The 26,574-nt window shown below is 38.6% G+C and overlaps 1 pseudogene; it reads left to right on the top strand.

The window, feature by feature from the left end:
* The first annotated feature begins 347 nt into the window (after positions 1-347).
* On the top strand, positions 348-14,255 carry LOC101651818 (annotated as a pseudogene).
* The last annotated feature ends 12,319 nt before the right edge of the window (positions 14,256-26,574 follow it).

Raw genomic sequence — 26,574 nt, forward strand, 5'->3', positions numbered from 1 at the left:
AGTATTTAGCCAATGCTCCCCTCTCCTACTACAAATCTAGCGTGATCATTCTCTACTCAGTAAAATATTTTTTATTTTATATTTATATTATAAAATATTTATATATTTATTTTATATTTTTATTCCCTCTTATTTTAAACCTAATTTATATTATTTTAGTGCAGTTTCAGAAAATAATATTTTCTTTTCTTCTGTGTTTGTAAATCACAGGTCCCAGGATTCGGTTCCATCTCCAACAGCCTCCTTCCTTGTTCCTTCTGGGGCAACCGAAAGGGCAGATTCCTTTTGGACTTTACACAGCCCCTCTCTTCCAACACCAGCCATGTGCAGGGAGGACGTGTGCCACGATGGATGCACCTGCCATCCCACCTTCCTCTCAAATGGTACAGCCTCATTTCAATGTGACTGCCCACTGCATTTCACTGGCTGTTGCTGCGACAAAGGTAATTCGTTTTCCTTATCTTTTGTATGTCCTATTTTTCAGATATGAAAAGAGGGAAGTGAAACATATTATAAAGGTTTTGATGGATACTGACACAAAAATAAACATTTGTTATTTAAACATTCTATTTTAAAAAGAGCCTTGGTTGTGTAGTGGCTATCCATTGGATTGCTAAACATGAGGTCAGCGGTTCAAAGCCACTATTGTGAGAGCGATGAGACTTTCTAGACCAGTGATGTGTTGTGTTCTCAGAAGCCACAGGGGGAGTTATACCCTGCCTACAGGGCTCTCATGAGAATTGACTGGATGGCATGAATTTGGGTTTTATACTATATAAAAATGAAGTCAGTTAAGCACGTTGTGCTTAAGGAGCACACTTAAGGGGCGTTTTTTTGCATTAAGATTGGTATTTGAATTATATTTTCAATTACAACGTGAAGTAAAAGTTGAAATTCAAATGAAGGGTTATTTATGTAGTTACCTCTCAAATTATGATAAAACTACCTTTTATCACCAAAAAACAATGAGTTTCCTATTAATACTATTTTATTTTTCAGTTATTATTTTATTCACATTATTTTTTTATTGCATGAGCAGATACCCATATCTAAATTATTTTGGCATTAAAGAGTCAGAGCATATATATTTTCTTTTGTTAAGAATGATCTTTTAGCATTAATTGAACAATTTATCAGTCAGTAAACATTCTGCTGTAGTCAACATCTAAGAGCCTCCTTGGGGATTGTCGGTAATTAAGGCAATACTGGTAGAGACCAGAGATAGAAATGATCTGGACTGTTGACAATAAACAACTTTGGTCATGACAAAAGCATGCCTATGTTGATAATTGGAAAGTCTAATCATACTAATCACTGGTTATATATAGCAAGGTGGGGACAGAGATTGCTACTGGATAATGATTCAGAATAAGAGAACACACTTTTCATTATATACCTGATTATTTTAAATAACTCCTTGTGTAATGCCAACATTTAGAACCTCTTAAAGTTAATTGGTGGTTGCCATCTTGTCCGCTTCAATCTACAGTGGCCTGATGCTAAATAAAAGAAAGCATCGCCAGTCCTGAGCCATATTCCTGATCCTGGGTATATACGAGTTTATTGTTGTGGCTATTGTGTCAATCCATCTCATTAAGGATTTTCTTCAGTGTCTTTTGCCCTCTACATCGGTTGTCCTTTTATGGTGAATACTCTTTCCTAATGACTATCGAAATAAGTGAGTCAAAATCTCCACCCTTGCTTTTAAAGAACATTCTTCTAAAATGGACTCATTTGTTCTTTGAGCAGTCCAAAAGAGTTTTCATATTCTTTGAAAAACTCCAGAATTCTAATGTGTGTTGTGTGGTTTCAATATCCCACTTTCACATGCATATGAGGTAATTGCAAAGATCGTCGTTAGGTCAAATACATCTTCAAAAAAACAAAAACAAAGTCACACCCACAAAGCAAAAAAGAAACAAACAAACAAAATGTGTATCCCTCAAGGTGATTCCAAACAGGACCAATGGTTGGGGACTCAATAACTAACTGAGAGCTTGACCCTGATGATTTGGACACACTCAGAGACAATGATGAAGCGAGCATAGGACTAGGCAGTGTTTCATTCTGTTGTGCAGGAAAGGTTGCTAGAGTTCAGAACTGATTTGATGGCACTTAAGAACAACAACAACGGAGACAACTTCGGAGCTCTGGTGGCTTAGTGGGCTTACCCATTCATTGTAGTGCTACCCAAAGAGTCATCCTTTCGAAGCCATCCACTGCTCCATGAGAGAGAGACGGTGGTCCCTTCAGTAAAGGTACACAGCCTCAGAAACCCCCAAGAGCCGTTATACTCTGCCCCGTGTTGTTCTGGCCTGGAGGTTGTGCAGGCTACATGGAAGTGAAGTTTTAGAGACACTTTGAAAGAAAAGATTGTCAACCAGCTTCTCAAAGGCCAGAAAATATCAGACGTTCTCCTGGTGACACCATGTATTAGGGTACAATTGCTTCCAAGAGTCTTCTTGTCTATAAACTTTAGAAAGGCAAATCCCTGGAGCATCAAGGTAGGCTCAAACTGTCAACTTTTATATTAGCAGGCAATTACAACCACTAAGACATATCTTAATCATATGCTATTCAACTTTTCTTCCCAAATAACCTCGGAGACTGCTGTGAATATCTCAACGTTGAACCAATTAAGTCAGCAAATAGAATAAAAAGAAGAGATATAGAAGCACCATGTATTTTCTTGTTCATTCAAAACCTAATTTTTAAGCTATAAAATGTTTTTGAAGAAATGTCACCGTGACTGGATTTGTGAACTAGTATTTCATGTGTCTTCAAAATATAATGAAATTTGTCTTCTAGTAAAATTTGAGACAATTCATATTACTTTCTGAAAACATAAGTGAAGGGAGGTTATTTGGGCTGTAAGTTCTTTTATATTCACACTTACTTGTTAGAGTTCTAATTGAGAGCAGAATGATCGCAGGAAAAATTATCTCTTTTAAGCTGATGCTCTCAGAAAAATACCCTCCTTGTTTTTCCCTAAAAGTATCCTTGGACATTTTCAAATTAAGAAAAAATTGCAAATTGAGTGATGATGGTGAAATTGATGCTATAAAATAAGGATTCCTTGGTTATTAAGTTTATCTGTCACATACACAACTTCTTAAAATATCGCTCCTCTTTTTTCTGCATTTTCCCCATTTTTGTTCCTTCTTCAACTCCATATCCACTAACATTTCATGTAATTTTTTGTACTTTTCTTCAGGAATAAAGAAAGTTAGGATAATTTCAAGTTATACTTGGCTGAAATTTAATTATATTTTGTGATTTTAGTGGGAGTGATGTAGGAATTAATTTCATGGGGAAAAAAACAACTTAGAACTTGCTGTCTCATATTGGTTGATATAATTATTTCCCCAACATTATTAATCATTTTACATATTCTATATTTGTAACTGACTTTTTGTTTGAATTTATTTTATTTTTAAGTCATTCAATCAGATGTCAATGCTTTAGTAAACACTAAACAATCCACTATAGAATGCTTCTCTTTGAGTGCTTAGTAACCAGCAATTAAATTATAAGTAGGGAATTATTGTCAATTAAGGAATTTTATTTTTATTTAAAATCATTCAGGTTATGATATCTGTGGTAGTTACATAATTTCATGCCAGCTTGGTATATAAAAGAATAGGGATTGAAGAGCCCCCAAAATAGACTTCAGACTAGGAAGGGTAATTCCTGGAATTCCCCCAGGACCAGTGGAGGGATAGTCATAAAGGTCAGCAGCCAGACCTGGAATTATGTATGCTTTGGGAGAGTGGGGGTTGCTAGTTATTATTATGTTTTCCCCCCTCTGCTTATTCAATCTTTTGTTTTGTCTCCATTATTGCTGGTTTGCATACTTATGTAAGATAGGCCTGGGAAGCCAGCTGGAGGAGAAAGCATTGGGACCGATGGTTCCGGCACAGGTCTCAGAGGATCACAGGCCAAAGCATAACTACTACACCACCATTGCACTATCTATCGTTCTTTAAAAATCAAAACATCCACTGCCATGGAGTTGATTCGGACTCATAGCAACCCTGTAGCATGGAGTGAAGCTGCTCTGCATTGAAATGAAATGACTTGATGTGGATCTTCTATCCATGAAACACCAAGAAAACAAAGTTACCGGCTGCTCTCTAATCCAGGGGTCGTCAAACTTTTTAAACGGGGCCAGTGGTCCCTCAGACCATTGGAGGGCCAGACTAGTTTAAAAAAAAAAAAACTATGAACAAATTCCTATATACACTGCACATATCTTATTTTGAAGAAAAAAAAATGGAACAAATACAATATTTGAAATGAAGAACAAGTCAAGTTAAATCAACACTAGTATTTCAGTGGGAACTATGGGCCTGCTTTTTGCTAATGAGATGGTCAATGTCTGGTTCCATATTTGTCACTGCTAGTCATAACAAGCGATGCAAGTGTGCGTCAGTTAGTCTAGACTGGTTGGAGATTTTAGATGTTTCATTCTGGAAGTCTGTTCACAGACATAAGTGCTGCTAAAGCCGGTTGCCATTTTGCGTGCATGGTTCCTGAGATCAGGCTGTCTCAGAGGGGAGAGATGCATGGAACTTAGGAAGGCTGCTGGACTTGAATGCGTCTTTCAGAGAGCCACAATTCTGCAGTTCAGCCCGTTGCATTTGGTAAATTGTATCCACATTTTCAGTGTCAATAGAAAATAGGTTACAGAAAAGCTGTATGTCCTGTTCATGGAGAAGAAGCTCTTTAAATCTAGATTGGAACTCCTTTTGCAACTTTTCCAGTGAATCCACACATGTTTTGTTTGAGAATGCAACCAATGGTTTTTCCGCTAACAGATTTTGAGTTGTGGGGAGATGGCAGAAATGTTCCTCCTTCACTTGTTTGATGAGGAGGCCTAATTTTACTTCAAATGCTTCCACATGCGATTGCATATCACAGATGAGCTTCCCCTTTCCTTGAAGTTGCACACTGAAACTGTTGAGTAGCTCTGTTACACACCAAGACTGCGAGGAGGAGTCGAGAGACAGAGAGGAGGGGAGTTGGAGAGAGCCCTACACATCCCACACATGCGCACTACGGCCCAGGACAAGTCAGCTGCTAAGCAGACAGGCAGTGGTGGCAAAGACACCCAGAGTGCAGGCTAAATGTCCTCAGGGGGCCACATGTTGTCCAGGAGCTTTGGTGGATTATCAAACCCAGCAGAGAAGTAGAATATCCTGGGTGGGACAGTTGGTGTCAGACTATAGTCAGGGAAGGGTGGAACAAGGAGGCAGGTCTGACCTTCAGAAAAACTGGCCTTGGGTCCTTTTGTGGAGTTGGAGTGTCCTTTGTTCTTGTACCATCAGAGGAGGTCACACATGGCCTCCTTGCCATCCTTGTGTACTTCTTAAGGGTTTCACAGACTATACATTTGTAAGGGAAAAGTCTACCTCATCTTTCTCCCACCGAGTGGCTAGTATGTTTGAATAGTTGACCTTGCAGCCCAGTGTGGCTCAGGAGAGAAAATCAGATGGCAATGCTTTATTAACAACTAAATAATTAGCTATAGACTTGAAAGGTTGCTATGAAAATAATTCCCTGAGTCTCTATTAAATATAACCAATATTCACAATGCAAGAATTTTTGCTTTGGGATGGAATTTGCATAATATTGTTAAGAGTCCTGGCTTACCAGACACTACTCTGAGCGCTTCATGCACTTATCTCACGTCTCCCTCCAACTAGCCCTGCTAATGCTGGTTCTTTGTACTTGGCAGCGATAGAGTTCACAGTGATCTTGCTTGACTTCAGATCCACATTTAACCACCACGCTCTATTGACAGACGAGTTAGATATTCAAACCTAGCCATCATGGCACACTGCCCCAATCTTGTATTTTTTAAGTACATCTTTTATCCCCCAACCCAAAGGAAAAAAAAACAGAATCCCTTTGTAAATTAAAATATCTGAAAATCAGAAACTCCCCAAAGGTTCCTGAAGCTAATAAAATTTCAATAAAGGCAATATAATTATCCACTGAGAAGTTAAACTTGAGGGCATATTAGATAAATACAAGATACTTGATGTTATATAAGTTCTGCCTCAGAGAGATGCCATGTGGCTTGGAGTGGTACTGGGCCCCCAGGGCACACGGTGGCATTAGTTTTGGAAGAGGGTTAGTAGACTTCTGCGGAGGTGCCTCCAGGTGGATTCAACTAGAATTGCCAACCTTACAGTCAAGTAGCCAGACGCTTAAACATTGTGTCACCCGGTGACTTCCGGAAGGTCAAATTGGGGACCTGAAAATAAATCTACCTGAAGAGTATTGCTGCCCCATAATGACACTCAAATATAGAAAGTAGATTTTACATTTTATTTTTTAAAACTAATTATAATGAATGAGAGAAGATCAATTTTGAAAAATATATATTTGCATAGACATTTTAAAAACTGACACAATAGTCACCGAGTCAATCCCAACACCCTTTAGGACCAAGAGGAATCACCCCTTAGTAAATGTGGAAGTAGAAGTCCTCCTCCAGGCAGTGGCTCTGGGTTCCCTTGGCTGACTGTGTGGTTGGCAGCCCAACAAGGACCCAGTGCACCTGCAGGGCTCCATCTAGACAGGTAGGCAGCTGTCCAGCACATTGACGCTTCTTCATGACTCTCGATCTTTTTGTCTTTATTTCTTAACTTCCAGATCATATTCTTAACCTGTGAGAGAATGAGTATTTTATTTTAACAGCTTTGATGTTTCACAGTAAGATGAAAGTATAGGTCTTAGCTAAAATACTGGTAAATTCAGTAATACAAGAAAAGAACTTTTAGGTCTATGGAACTTAGTAATGGGTCACCCATACACATATTTCCTAACCACTTGACATTACATCATGTGCTCTAGTTTATCAAATCATTCATATACAATCACCTAATAACACTGACTTATATAACCAGCTTGATTTAATATATTCTTTTTGTTTCCCTCAGGACATAGTATCTTAATTCATATTAGCTAAACTTTGCTGCCTACTTTATCATAATGATTCTGCATCTCACCAAGGAAAATAACAGAGAATATCTTTTGCTTTGTTTCAGATGGCTGCATGCAGGCAGATGGCCGTCTCCTACTGTAAAGTTCAGAGTGACAGATTTAAAATATCAGTGCCTTGTGCTGGGGGAAAGCATGTGCTTTTGACTATTAATTATAAGATTAACATTTTTAAAAGCCCCATACATTTTACTGTTCCATAAAACAGTTTTATAAATAGTACAATAAAGGAGTATTTAAATGCCATACATTAAGACCAAGAAATCTTTAATTTTCTTTGATACCCTACCTGTGTATATTCCATATATGTTTAAAGGTCAACTGTACTGAGTAAATTGCAAACCTAGATGTGGTTTTTACTAGGTGGTTTATCTTATTAAGAAGGGAAGAAGGCAAGGCGGGGAGGGGTGGCGGGGAGACTTGCTGAAATGTCTGCCTTTATTTCCACCATAACAGGAATGCATTTTAAAGGCATATGCGAACAGTCTGAATCTATTTATTAATTTTCTACCAGGCGGTTGAATGTCAGACATTGCTGAACTAGGACGGCAGAAAAACAGTGAATTAGTCAAGTTGATAAAACTATGATATATCTCCCTTCCAAAGAATTGACAGTCTACATCATCAGGAAAGGACTGAGAAATGGGTGCCTAGTTTTTGAATCAGAATACTTCTGCTGGAAAATCCATCATTCAAATTAAAGAGCAATACTGTGCATTTATTAGTAACTGACTACTACAGAAATATTAAGATGCTAAATTGAAAATGCTTCTTCTAGAAAACACTAAATGGTTGGTAAAAAGCCTCAGGGAGAAGGGGACCTGCAAGGAGAGGGGGGTTGGCATGAGATAAGGGGGAATTTAGGGGGGAGGTGGCAAGAGAAACTGGGTCAAGGCCACTAGATCATTGGAGAGGCCAAGGTCACAGAGCTGTAGAGGTCAAGTCAAGGATAATATGTAGCTCTGTTATTGAACCAAATCACCTGGTCAAGGGCAAGGAGATCAACTTCCTAGAAGAACTCTGTCTTTGCTCCTGTCCAACAAGGAGTCTGAGATCATTGACCTTTTCTGAGAATCCTGTTTAAGGGAGAATGTTTGAACATCAGAGCAGTTCAAAAGCAGACATGCACACCAGAACAGTAAGATTCAATGCATTCACTGCCCTTAGGTACTGTCAAGGCCACGTCAGTCTGCGGATTAAGTGTTCCAAGGAGGTGGTCACCACCATCCACTGGGCCGTCACACTGAGCAAACTCTCCGTAGTTTGCATTTGACCAGTATACTAGGTGGACAAGCCCATAAGCCACATGCTGCCCTCTGCTAGTTGACTAAGGCTTTGAGTTTGTGCTGATGCAGACTGTTGGCGTGGTCTCTGTCCCTGTGTTCTTTTGCTGATGCTTGATTTTTTTAAAAAATACTTTTGTTGGGGGTTCTTACATCTCTCATCACAATCCATACATTCATCCAGTGTGTCAAGCACATTTGCATATATGCTGCCATCATCATTTTCTTTAAAAATTTTTAACAGTTACTAACATAGCCTTTTTTTAAAAATCCTTTTATTGGGGGTTCATACAACTCTTATCATAATCCATACATCTATCCATTATGTCAAGCACATTTGTACATTTGTTACCATCCGCTCTCTACTTGAGCCCTTGGTGTCAGCTCCTCATTTTTCCCCTCCCACCCTGCCCCCCTTCCCTCATGAACCCTTGATAAGTTATAAATTATTATTATTATTTTTGTCATGCCTTACACTGTCTGATGTCTCCCTTCACCCACTTTTCTGTTGTGTGTGCTCCAGGGAGGGGGTTATATATAGCTCCTTGTAATTTCACCACTGGGTCTGAGGGGTTCATCTGTCCTGGATTCCCTGTGTTTCCAGTTCCTATCTGTATCAGTGTACATCCTCAGGTCTAGCCAGATTTGTAACGTAGAATTGGGATCATGATAGTGGGCGGGGCGGGGGTGGGGGGTGGGGGTGGGGGGAGGAAGCATTTAGGAACTAGAGGAAAGCTGCATGTTTCATCATTGCTACACTGCACCCTGACTTGCTCATCTCCTCCTCATGACCCTTCTGTAAGGGGATGTCCAGTTGCCTATAGATGGACTTTGGGTCCCCACTCCATAGTCCCTCTCATTCACAATGATAAGATTTTTTGTTCTTTGATGCCTAATACCTGATCCCATTGACACCTCATCTTCACACAGGCTGGTGTGTTTCTTCCATGTGGGCTTTGTTGCTTCTCAGCTAGAGGGCCACTTGTTTTTCTTCAAGCCTATAAGACCCCAGACGCTATATCTTTTGATAGCCAGGCACCATCAACTTTCTTCATGACATTTGCTTATGTACCCACCTTTTCTTCAACAACCCTGTCAGGAAAGTGAGATTCTTGATATTTATGACCTTTATAACTCATCCAGGGTTTGTACTGCCACTCTGGGTGACTTTCCAAAACCTACCTTTGATGACATTTTTAAGACCTACAATCACCTCACCTCTGGAAAGAGAGGGTATTCACCAATCTCTCCTATCAGGGATTCACTGACCATCTCCTGAAGAGTCCCCATGCACAAAACTCAGAATTCATCCTCTACCAAACAGGGTTATAAACGAGCAATAAAATGAATTGTCTAAGCCTGGAGGATAAAACGGGAAGGAAAGGGGATAATGAATAAGGACTGAAGACAAGGAGAAAATATTACTTATATTCAAAGACAGATGATTTTATTTTTGATAACGGGGGTAGGCTGGAGAGATCTCATCTTCCCTTCTCTGGCCGGGAGTACTGTGCTCAACCAATAGAAAGTAATCGCTCTTCCCTAATCCAGTGCTTGTAATGTTCTACAATTCATATCTCTGGCAATTCTCTACTTGCTTGGGTAATAATGCAGAATGTTCCTCATAGAAATAAATAAATAGCTGTACCCCTCAAAAATATGGAAATATTGTTTTCTTCCTTTATTGCTTTAGTTAACATCCTTTCACTCACCTATAAATTCAACACATTTGATTATTTAAACACCTAGCATGTATAATACATGGAAATTATCATTAGAAGTGGTACACATATAAATAAAATATGTTTTTGTCCTTAGAAATTTGCAAGTAGTTGTTAGAATAGGGTGTGAAGGAGTATATGCAAAAATGAGTAAACAAATATAACACAAAAAAAATCAGCTCCCATTTTCCAATTACCTCTAAAACTACATAATCTCAGCTCAACATTCTTCCAACCAAGCCTTCTTAAAGACTACGTTCATTTTCTATTACTTCTGAAACATTTACAAATTTAGTGGCTTACACAATGCAAACCTATGTAGAATTTTATAATTCTGTTGGTCAATAGTCTGAGACAAAAAATATGTCTGTATGATCCATTATTTTCTGTCAACAATAGAAAAGAACCCATTTTTATACCATTTAAAGCTTCTGTGGCTCCTGTCCCTTTCATGTATTTCCAAAGCAAGCAATGAATAGCAAAAACAAGACAAAAGATGTATCCTTTACATTTCATAACTCGAACCTACTTTTCTGTTTTCTTCACCTATTTTATGGACACTGACAGTAGGAAGGACCCACCTAGACAGTGTAAGCTAATCTACTTTTTGAAGGGAAGCTGAGTTTAGAAAAGCACATTCCTCACCATCAATCAATTTTGCCTTGCAGTGGGCCTAAAAGAGAACTACCTTTGGGTCACTGCGACTGTAAATATGTAAGGGAGCAGAAAGTCTTATCTTTCCCCCAAGGAGAAGATAAAGGTTTCACCTTCTGACCTTGTGGTTAGCAGTCAAACACATAAGTCAAAACACCACCAAGGTCCTGGTACATTGATTAACAGCTTTAACTCCATTTACAATTGCAATGTTCTTTTACTGTGTTATCTAATCAATCCACAAGTATCAGATATTAGACATGTACATCTTTGGGGGCCATTATTCTTCTTGTCCCAGACCTCTGGACATTCCTAAAGGGAAAAATATGTTCACATAACAAAAGAAATATTTTTGAAAGGAGGATTTACTGCATGGATATCTAGTACTCAGATAAGTGAAGAAAGTAATTGGAATCAGCTTGGAAAAAGCCCTCTGAAAGATGCTTTGGAGGGCCACACAGTAAAAAATGCAGCAATGCAGCTCATCCCTAAGAACGGGTTGCTCTATGTATTTCCCCCATGTTCTGAGTCATTTGCTCATGATTCATAGTTCCAAACTGCAGTCTTAAATTAGAGGAACTGGTCAACAAGACCAAGGTTATTCATTGTTTGTTATGATCTGCTGAGTTGTGTGAACAGAACAAGGGAATGCTACATGGTTGAAAACACTACAATCCGTGGCATTACAAAGTGATGCAGGGGTGGTATATACGAGTGGTATATAAGGCGTATGCGTGGTATAAGCCACCACAGCATTACAAAGTGATTAGTGGTAGATACTAGATTAGGAAAGAGCAGCTTTTGGACATTTTGAGTATATTAAAAGCCACTGGCTTAAGGGGAGCTGATGTGAAGGAGTTCAGGAAGAAGGAAAATGTTTTGAAATTGATTGTGGTAGCAAGTGTATAATATGGCTTGAAGTGATTGAACTGTGGAATGGTATGATATCTGTAAGAGCTCTTATTAAAGTGATTAAAAATAATGATAATAATAATAAAACCCAATGGCTTATACATGTTAAAAACAAAAAAAAATAGGAAGAAGGAAGTGACTAAAGAAATACATACCTTACGTGTAAATCCTGTAGCATCAATCCAATGCTGACTACTGAGAACCCTGTAGGACAGAGCAGACCTGCCCCTGTAGGTGTCCAAGGCTGGGAGATAAAGCCTCATGTTTCTCCCACAGAGCAACTGGTAGGGTGGAATTCCTGACATCATAGTTAGCAGTTCCAAACATTACCTGCTTCCACCAGGACTCCTGATACTTTATTTTCAAATTCACTGCCATTGAGTCAATCCTGACTCTGTGACTTCCTATAAGACGTAGCAGAAGTGTGGTTCTCAAGCTTTCTAATGTCACGACCCTTCCTTTAATACAGTGCCTTATGTTGTGGTAACCCGCCAACCATAACATTATTTTCATTGCGACTTCATAACTGTCATTTTGCCACTGTTATGGATCGGGCGACCCCTGTGAAAGGATCATTTGACCCCCAAAGGAGTTGCGACCCACAGGTTGAGAACCACTGCCTTACGAGTTTCCAAGGCTGTAGATCTTTATAGCACAGGAAATCTCCCCTTTTTCCCAAGGAGGTGCTGGTGGATTCAAACTACTACTGACCTCGGAGTTAGCAGTTCAATATGTATGTAACTCATTATGCCACTAGAGCACCATATAGTTAATCTTAGGATTCTAAACTAGTAACTGGGACCTTCAGGATCTTCATTTTCTGATGGAACAGGACTCACAGTAAGGAGAAACAGCTGCAAAAATCTGCTAATGATTGGAACTTGGAATGTGTGGAGTATGAATTTAGAAAATTTGGAAGTCATAAAAAAATGAAATGGAATGCATAAAGATCAATATCCTAGTCATGAGTGAGCTGAAATGACTGATATTGTCCAATTTGAATCAGAAAATCATGATTTACTCTTCCAGGAATAACGCAATCAAGAGGAATGGTGTGGCATTCATTGTCAAAAAGCACATTGCAAAATCCATGATGAAGTACAGTGGTGTCTGTGATAGGATTATATGTATTCACCTTCAAGGAGCTCCAGTCAATACAATTATTATTCACATTTATGCACCAGCCACAAAAGCTAGTGAGGATGAAATTGAAGAATTCTACTAATGACTTCAGTCTGAAATTGATCAAACAAGATGCATTGATTATTATTAGTAATTGGAGTGCAAAAGTTGGAAACAGAGGAAGGAAAAGTCTTTGGAAAACATAGACGTGTTCATAGAAATTGAGCTGGAGATTGCATGACAGAATTTTGCAAAACCAAGAACTTGTTCATAGCAGATATCTTTTTTTAACATCACAAAAGGCAATTGTACACATGAACTTCTCCAGATACAATGCACAGAAAATACAGTGACTACATCTGTGGGAGATGAGGGAGAATCTCAATATCAGCAGCTGAAGCCAGGGTAGGGGCTGACTGACAACAGACCATCAATTGGTCATATGTAAGTTCAGGATAAAGCTGAAGAAAATGAAAATGATTTCATGAGAGCCACAATACGACCTTGAGTCTATCACACCCGAACTTGGGGAGCATCTCAAGAACAGCTTTGATGCATTGAACACTATTGACAGGCGATCTGATGAGCTGCATGAGGACATCAATAAATCTTTCATGAAGAAAGCATAAGGCCTTTTAAAAGAGAGGAAAGAAAGAAAAGGTCAAAGTGGATATCAGTAGACACTGAAACTTTCTCGTAAGAAGAGAGTAGCTAAAGCAAATGGAAGAAAGGATGAAAGTCGAAGAGCTGAATAGAAAATTTCAAAGGCCGGCTTGAGAAGAGAAAGCCAAATCCTGTAATGAAATGTACAAAGGCATCACATTAGAAAACCAAATGGGAAGAACAAGCTCAGCACCTTAAGCTGAAAGAACTCAAGAAAATAGGCAAGCCTCGAGTTACATGTTGAAAGCTTTTATAGGCAAAATATTGAATGATGCAGGGAGCCTCCAAAGGAGATGGAAAGAATATGCAGTCACTGTGAAAAAGAGCTAGTCAACATCCCACAGTCTTAGGAAATAGTATATGAGCTGGAATCAAGGGTACTCAAGGAAGAAGTTCAAGCTCCATGAAAGCATTGGCCCCAAACAAGCCCCCAGGAATTAATGGAATACCAATGGAGGGGAGTCTGGTTCACGGTGCTCGTAGCTGGGTGTCTTTGGCTTTGTTATATCATAGCAATAATGATAGCATTTCCTGGAAGCTGTGGGTGAGGCTCTGCTGAGTGCTTTCTGCCCCTTTCAGCCTCTCCCAGCCCACTGAGCAGAGGTGGAAGAAACCCTGAAGTGGCTGCAGAGCCAGAAGGGTGTGCAGGGGATCACTGTGGTGAACATGGAAGGCATTCCCATTAAAAGCACCATGGACAATCCCACTCCCACACAGTATGGCAACCTCATGCACAACTTAAACTTGAAGGCAAGATGACCCCAGGAAATTGCCGGAAATCGACCCCCAGAATGACCTCACGTTCCTTCAAATTCGTTCCAAGAAAATTGAAATTATCGTTATACCAGATAACGAATATTTCCTGATTGTGATTCAGAATCCAATGGAATAAGCTGCTCTTAGCTCTTTATATTAGTCCTTAGTTTAATACCCCCGCCCCCAAGTGTTAATCATGCCAACCCACAAGAGATGGACTCATCTACTCCCGTGACCAAGGGGGAGCTGCTGCTCACCCAGCCCAGTTGTGGAACCCCTGTGAGGTCCCGCTGTAGAGCCTTCTCCTTCCACGAGGCCCCTTCCAGGACTCTTGGGGTGCCAGAGCAAGAACTGTGAGAATCCCACACCCTACTTCCTCCTGGCCTTTTGAAAACTCTATTTTTCTTTAACTAAAAAATAACCAATATACTGTTTAAAAAATAACCGAGAGGAATTACTGAAACCCAAATGAAGGCTGAACATGATAGTGGGACAAGAGGAATGTGAAAGGAAATAAAGGAAAGAACTAGAGGCAAAGGGCATTTATAGAGGTCTAAATACAGGCATGTACATATGGAAATATATTTATATATGAGGATGGGGAAATAAATCTTTGTGCATATATTTATAGGTTTAGCATTAAGGAAGGAGATGGACATTGGGGCTTTACTCAAGTACTCCCTCAACGCAAGAACACTTTGTTCTAATAATCTGGCACTCTGAGCTGCTCACCTTCCTGACACGATCATTAAAGACAAAGCAGGTGCATAAGCCAATGTGAAGAAAGCTGATGGTGCCCAGCTACCAAAAGATATAGCATCTGGGGTCTTAAAGGCTTGAAGATCAACAAGCTGCCATCTAGCTGGGAAACAACAAAACCCACATGGAAGAAGCACACCAGCCTGTGTGAGCATGAGGTGTTGATTGGATCACATATCAGGCATCAAAGACCCAGAGCAAAAAATCATAATGTGAATGAGGGGCAGGAAGTGCAGAGTGAAGTCCCAAAGCCCATCTGTAGGCAATTGGACATCCCCTTACAGAAGGGTCATGGGGGAAAGACAGGCCAGTCAGGGTGCAGTGTAGCACTGATGAAACATACAGCTTTCCTCTGGTTCTTTAATGCTTCTCTACCCCCCATGCCCACAACTATCATCACCCGAAATCTACCTTACAAATCTGGCTAGACCAGAGCATGTACATGGGTACAGATAAGACCTGGAAACACGGGAATACAGGACAGATAAATTCCTCGGGACCAATATTGAGAGTAGCTATACCAGGAGGGTAAAGGGAGGGTGGGAGGAGAAGGGGAACCGATCACTGTGACCTACCTATAACCCCCTTCCAGGGGAATGGACAACAGACAAGGGGGTAAAGAGAGACATCAGACAGTGCAAGATATGAAAAAATATTAATAATTTATAAATTATCAAGGATTCATGAGGGAGGGAGTGAGGGAGGGGGAAAATGAGGAGCTGATACCAAGGGCTCAAGTAGAAAGAAAATTCTTTGAAAACGATGATGGCAAATATGTACAAATGTGCTTGACACAATGGATGCATGTGTGGATTGTGATAAGAGTTGTACGAGCCCCCAATAAAATGATTTTTTTAAATGCCAATTTAAATATTTCAACAAGCTGATGAAGCACTGGAAATACTGGTCTATTCCAGGAAATTTGGAAAACAGCTACTTGGCCAACTGACTGGAAGGAGTCCATATTTGTACCCATGTCATAGAATAATGAAACGATAGAAAAGTATCATGTATATCACATGCAAGTAAAATTTGCTGAAGATCATCCACCAATGGTTGTAGTAGTTCCTGGACAGGAAGCTGCTAGCGGTTCAGGCCATATTCAGATGAGGACGTGGAACCAAGGCTATCAGAGAAAATGTCAGAAAGATCTGCACCGAAAGCAGAGAATACGACATATGTTTATTGTGTTGTATTGACTATGGTGAGACATTCAACTGTGTGGATCATAACACAGTATGCATGACCTTGAGAAAAATGGGAATTCCAGAATACTCCATTGTGCTCTTGTGGAACCTGTATATGGCTGTTATGAAAACAGAACAAGGTAATACTACATGGTTTAAAATCAGGAAAAGTGTGCATCAGGGTTGTATCCTTTCAATATAATTATCCAACTTTTATGCTGGGCAAATGATAAGAGGAGCTGACTTCTATGTTGAAATGTGTGGCATCAGGATTGGAGGAAGGATTAACAATTTACCATATGCAGACGACTAAATCATGCTCTCTGAATGTGAGCAGTATTTGAAGTGCTTGCTGATGAAGATCAAGGGTTGCAGCCTTCAGTATGGATTAAGACTAAAAATGTGAAGAAGACCAAAATCCTCACAACTGGAACAGTAGATAACATCGTGATACATAGAGAAAAGGTTGAAGTTGTGAATGATTGTATCTTGCTGGGATCCACAATTAATGCTCATGGAAGCAGCAGTCTAGAGGAAAAAAGACAATTTACATGAGATAAATCTGCTGCCCAAGATCTCTTTGGAGAGTTGAGAAGCAAGGGTGTTGCTTTGAGGACTTAGGTGTGCCTGACCCGAGCCATGGTATGTTCAATTTTCTTGTATGCATGTGAAAGTTTGACACTGAATAAGGAAGGCTGAAGAAAAATTGATGCATTTGAATTATGGTGCCAGTGTAGAATATTGAAAATACCACTGACTGCTGAAAGGACAAACCGCTCTCTCTGGGAAGAAGTACAACCAAGGTGGAGGCAAGAATAGCAAGGCTTCATCTCACATATTCTGGCCCTGTTGTCAGAAGACGCCAATCCCTGAAGAAGGACGTCATGTTTGTAAAGTGGAGGGGGCAGCGAAGAAGAGGAAGACTGTCAAGCCAATGGATGGACACAGTGGCGCCACAGTGGTCTCAGGCACAGGAACAATTGTGAGGGGGGCACGGGACCAGACAGTATTTTGTTGTGCGAAGAGTTGCTATGGTTTGGAACAGCCTGGGTGGCACTTAACAACAAAATTAGAGTGCACGAGCTACCAAGATCTTACACAATAGCACAACAGCACACAATGACTCAATAATATCACACACGAAATAGCCATTTACAAAAGGCTTCGATATTACACCGATGCCCAAACATCTACAAAAACATTGAAAGTGAGTATTAATTCTTTCCTTTCTTCCTATTACTCTCTGATTTTGTTTTCTCCCTGAATTCCAGACATTTTTTATTTATTAGATTGTAGAACAGGTTAGCTAACTGTCTTGTTGCATTTTTTACCATTAACATACTCGAAGCAGCTTGTCAAAATATGTTCTTAAACATGTACTGTTTTCATAAACAAAAATCAATAAACACATGCTGTTTTGCTTCTCATATTCCATTGAGGTAACTAAGAGAAACACCCCATAGATGAAGTAGCAACTCGGATGGTACTTAAAGGATGAGTCTCTGAGAATAAGAAAAGACTTGAAATAAAGGAGAATTGTCTCTTTGGGCTTGACAAGAAGGTACAGGGGCGGAGAAGTAAAGCTAGAAATTCAAGAAGCACACACAGTGAAAAGAACCCTAAATGACAAATAAATATTAAACTTTTTAGCATGGTCTTTCAATCATGTGAAGGACAAAATGATAGCTTCTGAGAGGAAAGGATGTGTGGAAAGGTTTCCTTGAGGATAACGAAGAGGTTGGGAAAACAATTAGGAAGTGATTAGAACAGGTTAGCAAAACAAAACAAAAAACCCACCAAATTCATTACCATTGAGTCAATACTGACTGTTGGTGACCCCCTGTGGGTTGCCTAGACAGCAACTTTGTGGGAGTCCAAAGCCCAGTCTTCCTCCTGCAGAGCTGCTGCTGGTTCTAAACAGTCAGCTATGGGGAGTCCGCCCAACTCATAACCACTACACCACCTGGGTGCTATGCTATTAAACATAGTGTTTCCTAAGAGTTTAAAGATATGACAAATATTTTGTGATCTCTGGGCAGGATGCTCTGTGTGTGTGTGTGTGTGTGTGTGTGTGTGTGTTTAATCAAGAATTTACAAGGCTTTCATCCTCTAGTGTATTATTTTGTAAAGAAGAAAAAGTGCAGTGTAGACTGTGTGGATTGAGATCCAAATCACACAAAAGTTTCTCTTTCCTTCTACCATCTTCTTCCCTGTCTCTCCACAGAAAAGCAGAATTATTCACTGTAAAATTTTACCATGGCACAAACATTATAGCTAAGAAAGCATAAGATATTGACGGAATCCACAGAAGTTACAACCAGTCAGGAAGACCAGCTTACTAAACATTTACAAATTAGCCTGTCAATCACGACATTTGATGAATTTACCAATGATATTTTTAATGGACAGACATGATTCCAATGTAATTTCTTATAAAGTAAATTTACTTATAAAAATGGAAAGATGAAAGGTTAATTAGAATTCCTTATACGACTGCCAATGAAATCATATTCAAGATATTTAAATAGAGGTAATAATTGGGAAAAGCTAGTAGATAGTGATCATAAAAGAATTAATTTTTAATTGTTCTCTAGAACTATACATAGAAATATGATGCAAGGGACAGATACAATTTTTTTCTTTTTATCATTTTATTGGACATTTTTCTTTTTTTATCATTTTTATTGTGGGATCATATACAAATTTTAAACTTACTCCTACCTACATTAAAATAGGTAAAAAGGCACAAGACAAATTTATTTCATAATATATTAATTTTATTAACACATCCAAATTATAATAATTTCAACAATCTAAAATATTAATACTAAAAGATAGTACATAAAAAGAATTTAAAGTGCTGAAAATAGTAATAAATATTTTTATATGAAATTTTTGGTATTTGATGTCTACTTTACAGCACATCTTCATTCAAACTTGCTTCATTTAATGTATTCAGTAGCATCAAGTAGCTGGCGGCTATCATGTGACTGAACAGTTCTTTATGATCAAAGGAAAATGGATGGACTTGTTACAGTGGGGCCATTGTTACTAGAGTCTTTGCTTGAGGAGTAGATGTCCTTTCCATTTGAAGTTTTGAGGTGAGTGGAATGTGAGAAAGTGGAAGTAGCTGAAGCGACTGAAAATCTAGATCAAGAGATTGAGTCCTGTCATTGTTGAGTGCTGTTGAATTTGTTCTGTGTACAACAGAACAAACAACTTCCCAGCGCTCCACCTTTCTCTCAAACACTGGTATGTGTAAGCCCCTTGTTGCAGCCGCTGGCGATCCATCCCTGTGTTTTCAGGTTCTAGAAACCACGTGAATAGCTAATTTACCAAATGCATTGGAAGACAAAGTGCCGTTTCTAAGGCTGTGAATATTTTGAAATCAGCAGGCCACACCTTTCTCACAAGGAGAGGCTGGTCGGTTCGAACTGCCTACCTGGTAGTGAGCATTTGAGTGTTTTACTGTACCCTCAGAACTCCTCTGCAATAAGTAATCATCACTCACCGTTCTGGGATGCTTACTATGTGGTCAGCATGTGTCTCTGGCTTTACTTGCCTATTTAATTTCCGTTCAACCCAATGAAGTTTTAAAACCAAATCAACCTGCTTGCCCTTGAGGCCATTCTAACTCACGGCAGATTTCTCTGAGTGCTCCAGGGTCGGATTGCTTTCTAAGACAGTCTGGCCTATCGTCTTTACAGAAGTAGAGCTCTAGGCCTTTCTCCCACAGCATTCCTAGGTAGGTTTGGATCCCAAACCTTTAGGTTCATACAGGCATACCACAGAGTTATTATAGGTTTGGTTTCACACAGCTGCTATAAAGTGAATATTGCAATAAAGAGCGTCACATAAGATTTTTGGTTTCCCAGTGTATATAAAAGTTATGCTTGTACTGTAGTCTACTAAGTGTGCAATACCATTATGAAAAAAAATTGCAATATTGTAAGACCAAAAGCACCAGGGAGACTTTCTAATGGAGATAAAATTTTTAAAAGAATAACTTTCTGTATCAAACACACCTTGGTTTGAGTTTCAACCTTGATAGTCACTGAATCACTCCAGTAAATCGCTTCCTATGTGGCCCAGCTGCTGTAAAAATTGTGCTTACAGACTTGCCCAACACTGCATTGGCAAAAATCTTCAATTTCTGAAAGGTAGGCTATCTGCAAAGCACATTAATACAAAGCACAATGCAATGAGGTATGCTTACAGTCTAATATAAACTGCTTGTACCACTCTCAGGGAGTGATTACCAAATACTATTGCCCTCTCTAGAATTTAGGGGAGAAAATTTAGGTAGAGACCACGTATCTTCTACATGGCCATTCACACAGTAAATACTGGAATTGGAATTGAATCCAAGTTCTTAGGACTTCTCTGCCTACCTGATCCAAGTTAACGTAAGCAAAAATATAAAACTTTATTTTAAAACTATAAAGATATCATCTCATAAAACTCCAAAATAGGCATGCAAAGGGCCTCCAGTAATGAATATGAGCTACAAACAAAAACACTCTGGGTACTTTCTTTGTCAGAATAATCTCTCATCTTTCTCTTCATCTCCTGACTGACACCGCTTTGAAATGCAATACAATAATGACTTTCTTCATGGACTATCTGAATCGTTCGCTCTTGAATCAATCCTAGAAAAGAGATCATGACTAGTTTTGGTAGCTTAGTGGCTTGTTCATTGGGATGCTTGCTAACGACAAGGTCAGTTGTTAGAAATAACCAGCTAATCTGGTGAGAAAGATGAGGCTTTCTTCTCTGACAAAAATTTATAATCCTGGAAATCGACAAGGTAAGTTCTGCTCTGTCCTATAGGCTCACTACGAGTCAGAATCTGTTAAGAGTTTGGCAAAGGTGAACACTCCACAATAATATGCTCTTGCAAACTGGCTGTTGACAGCCACAATCTTTGATCCAAAGTGGCCAAACAATTGTCCTCGCAGCCATCTAGCTCAGAAGCAACAAAGCCTACATGGAAGAAGCACACCAGCCTGTGTGACCACGAGGTGCCAAAGGGATAAGGGATCAGGGATGAGGTATCAGGCATCAAAGAACAAAAATTCATATCATTGTGAATGAGGGGGAGTGCAGAGTGGGGACCCAAAGCCCATCTGTAGGCCACTGGACCTCCCTTCACAGAAGCATTGTGGGGAGGAGACGAGCCAGTCAGGGTGCATGCAGGGTAGCAATGATGCAACACACAACTTTCCTCTAGTTCCTAAATGCTTCTTCCTCCACCCACTATCATGATCCCAATTGTACCTTACAAATCTGGCTAGACCAGAGGATGCACACTGGTACAGATAGGAAACAGAAACACAGGGAATCCAGGACAGATGATCCCTTCAGGACCAGTGGTGAGAGGGGCGATACCGGGAGGGTGGAGGGAAGGAAAATGGGGTAGGGGAACCGATGACAAGGATCTACATAGAACCTCGTCCCTGGGGATGGACAACAGAAAAGTGGGTGAAGGGAGACATCTGACAGTGTAAGATATGACAAAATAATAATAATTTATAAATTATCAGGGGTTCATGAGGAATGGAGGAGCAGGGAGGGAGGGGCAAAAATGAGGAGCTGATCCCAGGGGCTCAGGTGGAAAGCAAATGTTTTGAGGATGATGAGGGTAACAAATGTACAAATATGTTTGACATACAATGGATGGATGGATGGATTGTGATAAGAGTTGTATGAGCCCCAAATAAAATTATTTTTTTAAAAAGAAGTGGAGGAATTATGGAAAACTGGGAATACACCACACAATGTGTGAACAATCACTATTAATATCTTTATATATAACAAACATGGGCCACATAGGAAGTGATTTACTGGAGTGATTCAGTGACTAGCAAAATTGAAACTCAAACCAAGGTGTGTTTGATATAGAGAGTTATACTTTTATTAATTTTATCTCTGTTCTAAAGACTCCCTTTACTAATAGAAGTGCAGATAAATCATAGGGGAATCCTCTTTCCTTCCTCCCTACCTTTACATTTTTTGGCCAACTTACAGCCTTCAGGAAAAGTCAGGAGCCAGTGACTATTTCTCATGCCTAGATCTAGTCCTGTTCTCCTGAGAATTCCTTGCTTTACACAGATGGCATCGGTAATGCCGCAACAAATTGCTCAGCCCAGCTGTCCTGTGTCCAGGCATTCCCAGTTTCTGAGCAGCTCTATTTAGCATTTCCTTACTTGATTTGAAGTGGAAACAAAAAAGGACAATGAGCCAGATTCCATTCTTTTAAATTCCATATAAAGAATCCTCCTCTTTGATAAACCTCTAATTGTCTTAATAAGATTTGGGGAGTAATAGTAGTTTGACCATCTGACCTCCTTTTGGTATGCCTAGATATTATGCAATGGAGGTGTAGTTATCTTCTATTGTCTGCTGTTGGGAAATTTTAATGAGTATTTGGAGAACATTTTTTAAAAAGTTTATCTCATAAATTTTGTTACAGAGTTCTGATAACTATAATATGGTTTAAATAAATATAAATTACTTGTAGGCCCAGAAATAATGTTATTCCTTCATGTAGTTCTTTTCAAACACTTATACTTAGATATATATCCCTAGTGGCAGAGCATATTCAACTGTATCCAAAGGGCCTCTAAAGTAAGGACATAACCGAATCCCAAAGATCTTGAGAGTCTCCTGTTGTGTTTTTTAAAAAATCTTAAAAGTCACACACTTTCTGTTTTACAACACATGTGTTCTAATATAAATCATTAATGAGATCATTTTATGTGACGATTTCATGTATGTCTACTGTAACTATGAACAAATCTGGTATACAGGTACTGACACATGTTTCTGAGGATATGTTTATTTGGGATGTGGTGAGAAAAAGTGTGTATTGAGAGTGAGAGGTTACAAAATTCAATCTTCGCCCACACCTTATATAGTGGTATGACTTAGAAGACACCATGTCCTTTTTGACCTTGGGCTTCTCTCTCTTGGAATTGGTAGAGTTGGATTGGATCATTTTGAGACTACTTTTACTCTAAAGTCTGTTGACCCTCAACATGAAACTATATTTCAAATGAAAGGGTCCCCGTCACCTTGCCAGGAAATCGTGCTGGGCATATTATTTTCTTTTCCAGAGGCAGGCTGTGTTCCTTGAGAAAACAGAATCTGCAACAGAGATTGTTATAGAGGAATTGTATGACAGATTGATCCCAACACCAACACACATAAACGAAAGGCAGTGGGATAGGGAATCAAGTGTTTCACAGGCTCTATCACGTCAACATATACGTTCTCTTTATAGATATTCAGCAGTGGGGGCTATCCTAGTGTTTGTTTGGTGGGCTGGTTGGCAGGTTGGCTGGTTGGTTGATTGAATGGTTTGTTAATTAGATGTATATAGTTGGGTACTCTTATACCCTTCCTTGATCTTACTCATATCATAACTTTTGAAATACATAGGGTTTGGGGAGAAATAATGCTATTTGGAGTTAATGATAATACCCTGAAGTTAATATACACCTGACTTTTAAAATTATTACTAATTGAGGACTTTCATGTTTGACGCCATTTATTTTTGCATATTAGAACTTGAGATTTTCCTGATTGCTTCCAACATATGTTCATTCATTTGGATTATTATGGAATTTTTTATCAAAGGATTGGTGCTTTCAAGTGATTCCCTTATAATGTATACAGTATATACAATGGAGATACAATGCTATTTATGCTCTGAAGCCTGATTACTTGGAAAACTTTGTTTTCCGCCAGTCTGTGTCCTGCAGTCCTACAATTCAGCTGTATGGTCTGATTTATAATTCCTAAAAATTCCATGTCCTTACACATTTTATGTGCGATACCTGCCCATGTCCTCCTAACATGGCATATTTTTCTTAGCCTGGTTGACTTTTCTTCTTTAAAGGTTCCAGGTAGTTATTTCTTCTAGAAAGATCATTTCTTCTAGAAAGTCATCTCTTGGCACCCACAAGCTGCGTTTGTTGTCCTGCCCTATGTATAGTCCCATAGTCTCTTGTCCATTTCTTATTTTTTTTGTATTTGCTCTTTCAATTATAAGTTCATTTGTGTCTCCCTTATAGAGGGTTAAATAGTAAAGAGATTTTTTTCACTTATAGCTTTTCAATCTTGATATCTAAAACATCTGGGATATAGAAGGAAATCAAATGTTATTTGTTAAAAAAATAAAAGTACTTTATTTTAAAATAGCTATTTAATTAAGTATCTGCATTTGGTAAATATGTTTTTTAGGAAGAAAATAAAACTTATTAGAATGAGCTGCTTCTACTACAACTTAAGGGCACAATCCATGATAATCACCCTACTCAAACTAGTTCTGAATTTAAACTTTTAGAAACTTTTTATGTTTTCTAAAATATTCAGCTGTGCCCTGAATATTCTACAGCTCTCCCAGTATCTGTTTATTGAATGTTGCACCATAACACTTACATTTACTAGTTTCTTAAATTTTAGGGAAGGTATAAAATACCTGGACTAGGGGTAGTTTCAAATTAGCCACATCTTCAACTTGTGTAAAATTAGTACATACCTAAAGTGTATATACTATAGAAAATGTGTAAATACATTCCGTAGAATATACACTTTCATGGGTAGTTATGCTGTTATGTTTCTTTCTCTTGCTGTAAAAGAAAGATGGAAAGCGGCAACTAAAGAGAGATGCGCTTTAATGATCCCACAAAACAAATGACTTACATTTTCTACAGTGGGAACTTTTCAGCACAAATGTTTCTTGCTTTTTCATCACTTCCTAGCACCTGCTTTAAGAAAGACTCTAAGACCCTGTGGCTGCGCGGACCCTGATGTGCAGCACAGCTGGCGTTTTCTTGGCATGATATGCAAAAGAACTGTGAAAAGTTAGCTCACGTATTCAAATTATCGCATGCACTGCCAAAAATTGAGTTCTGAGAAGAACCTCTATAGAGTTACCATTTTGGAAAATGTAAAGAATTAAAGCAAGACAATAAAGAAGACAATAGGCCAAGGTAGACTTTCTTTCTTTCACGTTGAGTTTAAACATTTTTCTGTTTCCTTGCTAGGTAAATCCTTGAAAAGTGTATACATTATCATGTTAAATTGATTTATAATTCAATTTATAATTTGTGTAGAGGTGATAAAAAAAGGCATTATGCATGAATATCCTAAAGATTACTGTGCAATCACAAGAAAACAGGCAATGTTCAGCATTGCTAAAAATGATGAATGGGTGACTCTGGACACAATTAGAGTTTGTGAAATCAACCATACCATTGTTCAGATGTTGGGACATATGTTTGGAAGCCCAAAGCATGTCTGTACAGAATTGCTCCCTATTGTAAAGCAATGTGCCCTTCATTTAAAACGCATTTGTATTGTAAAAAACAGGGATGAAATCCACATAGACCAGGTTCCTTGGAAATGTTAGTCTTACAGTGCTCTCGCTCATTCTTCCTGTTTCTAAGGCATTGGCTCCTTATATTAATGGTTCATCAATCTGTGGATTAGAATGTTAAACTTTTGTTTGTTTTTACTCACAACTAGAAATTTTGGTAGCAATTGCGACTCTCCTGCCAACTATTTATACATATGCATAGGGGAAAAAAGGAAAATGAGCTGATTCCGGGAACCCAAGAGGAAAGCGAATTTTGGGAATAATGAGGGCAACAAATGTATAGATGTGCTTTACACAATTGATCTATGTATTGTGATGAATTGTATGAGCCCCAATAAATTGATTTAAAAAAACAGCATAATGACCATTAGATAACAAAAAGAAAAAAAATAAATGCAATAATCACTTATAATGATTTACAACTATCATACTTACATTGTCTTACAAATATTACTCTGATGCATTTTCCATTCTGATCTATACTATTCCACATCAAACTACTAGTTTGTTTTAAAATTGTATGTAAGTATAAAATCTGTACACTTCAAAAAGCATATATACATAAACATATAGATACAGATACATAGACATATAAATACACATACACCTCAAACATATTAGTGAATATGTTTCTATTTTAATGTAGAAACTACCACAGGGAACCTATGATGATTTATCTAGTTTTGTTTTTATTTACACTTCCCAAAGTCTAAAACTTAATTGAAATTTAGGAGAGACTCCATTCTGATGCAAATATATTCTGCAAACATCATTTAAAAGCAACCAAAAATTATCCAGTCTACAATTTGTGATACAATGAGTTGTATAAGTGAGGACTTTGGTAAACAAAATAATAAACTCCAAACCCAGACATAACTCATTAATTATACGTCTGTCTATGGTCATCCCATGTCGTTCACTGCCAATCCTCCACTGATTAGAGCTTTTAAAAATGATTATTTTGTCTCCTTACCAGAATTTTCTGCCCTACATCACACGTGCTATATAAGCAGAAGCTGATCTTTATGTGATGTGTTATTGTAAACATAAAATAAAATGAGTCATAAATATTCTCTCTACATCTCATGTTAAGTAATTTGTCCATTTATACCTTATGGCAAATTCAA

Source organism: Echinops telfairi, unplaced genomic scaffold (assembly GCF_000313985.2).
Source record: "Echinops telfairi isolate 266 unplaced genomic scaffold, ASM31398v2 ScPeMD7_3533;HRSCAF=4204_1, whole genome shotgun sequence".
NCBI lineage: Eukaryota > Metazoa > Chordata > Mammalia > Afrosoricida > Tenrecidae > Echinops > Echinops telfairi.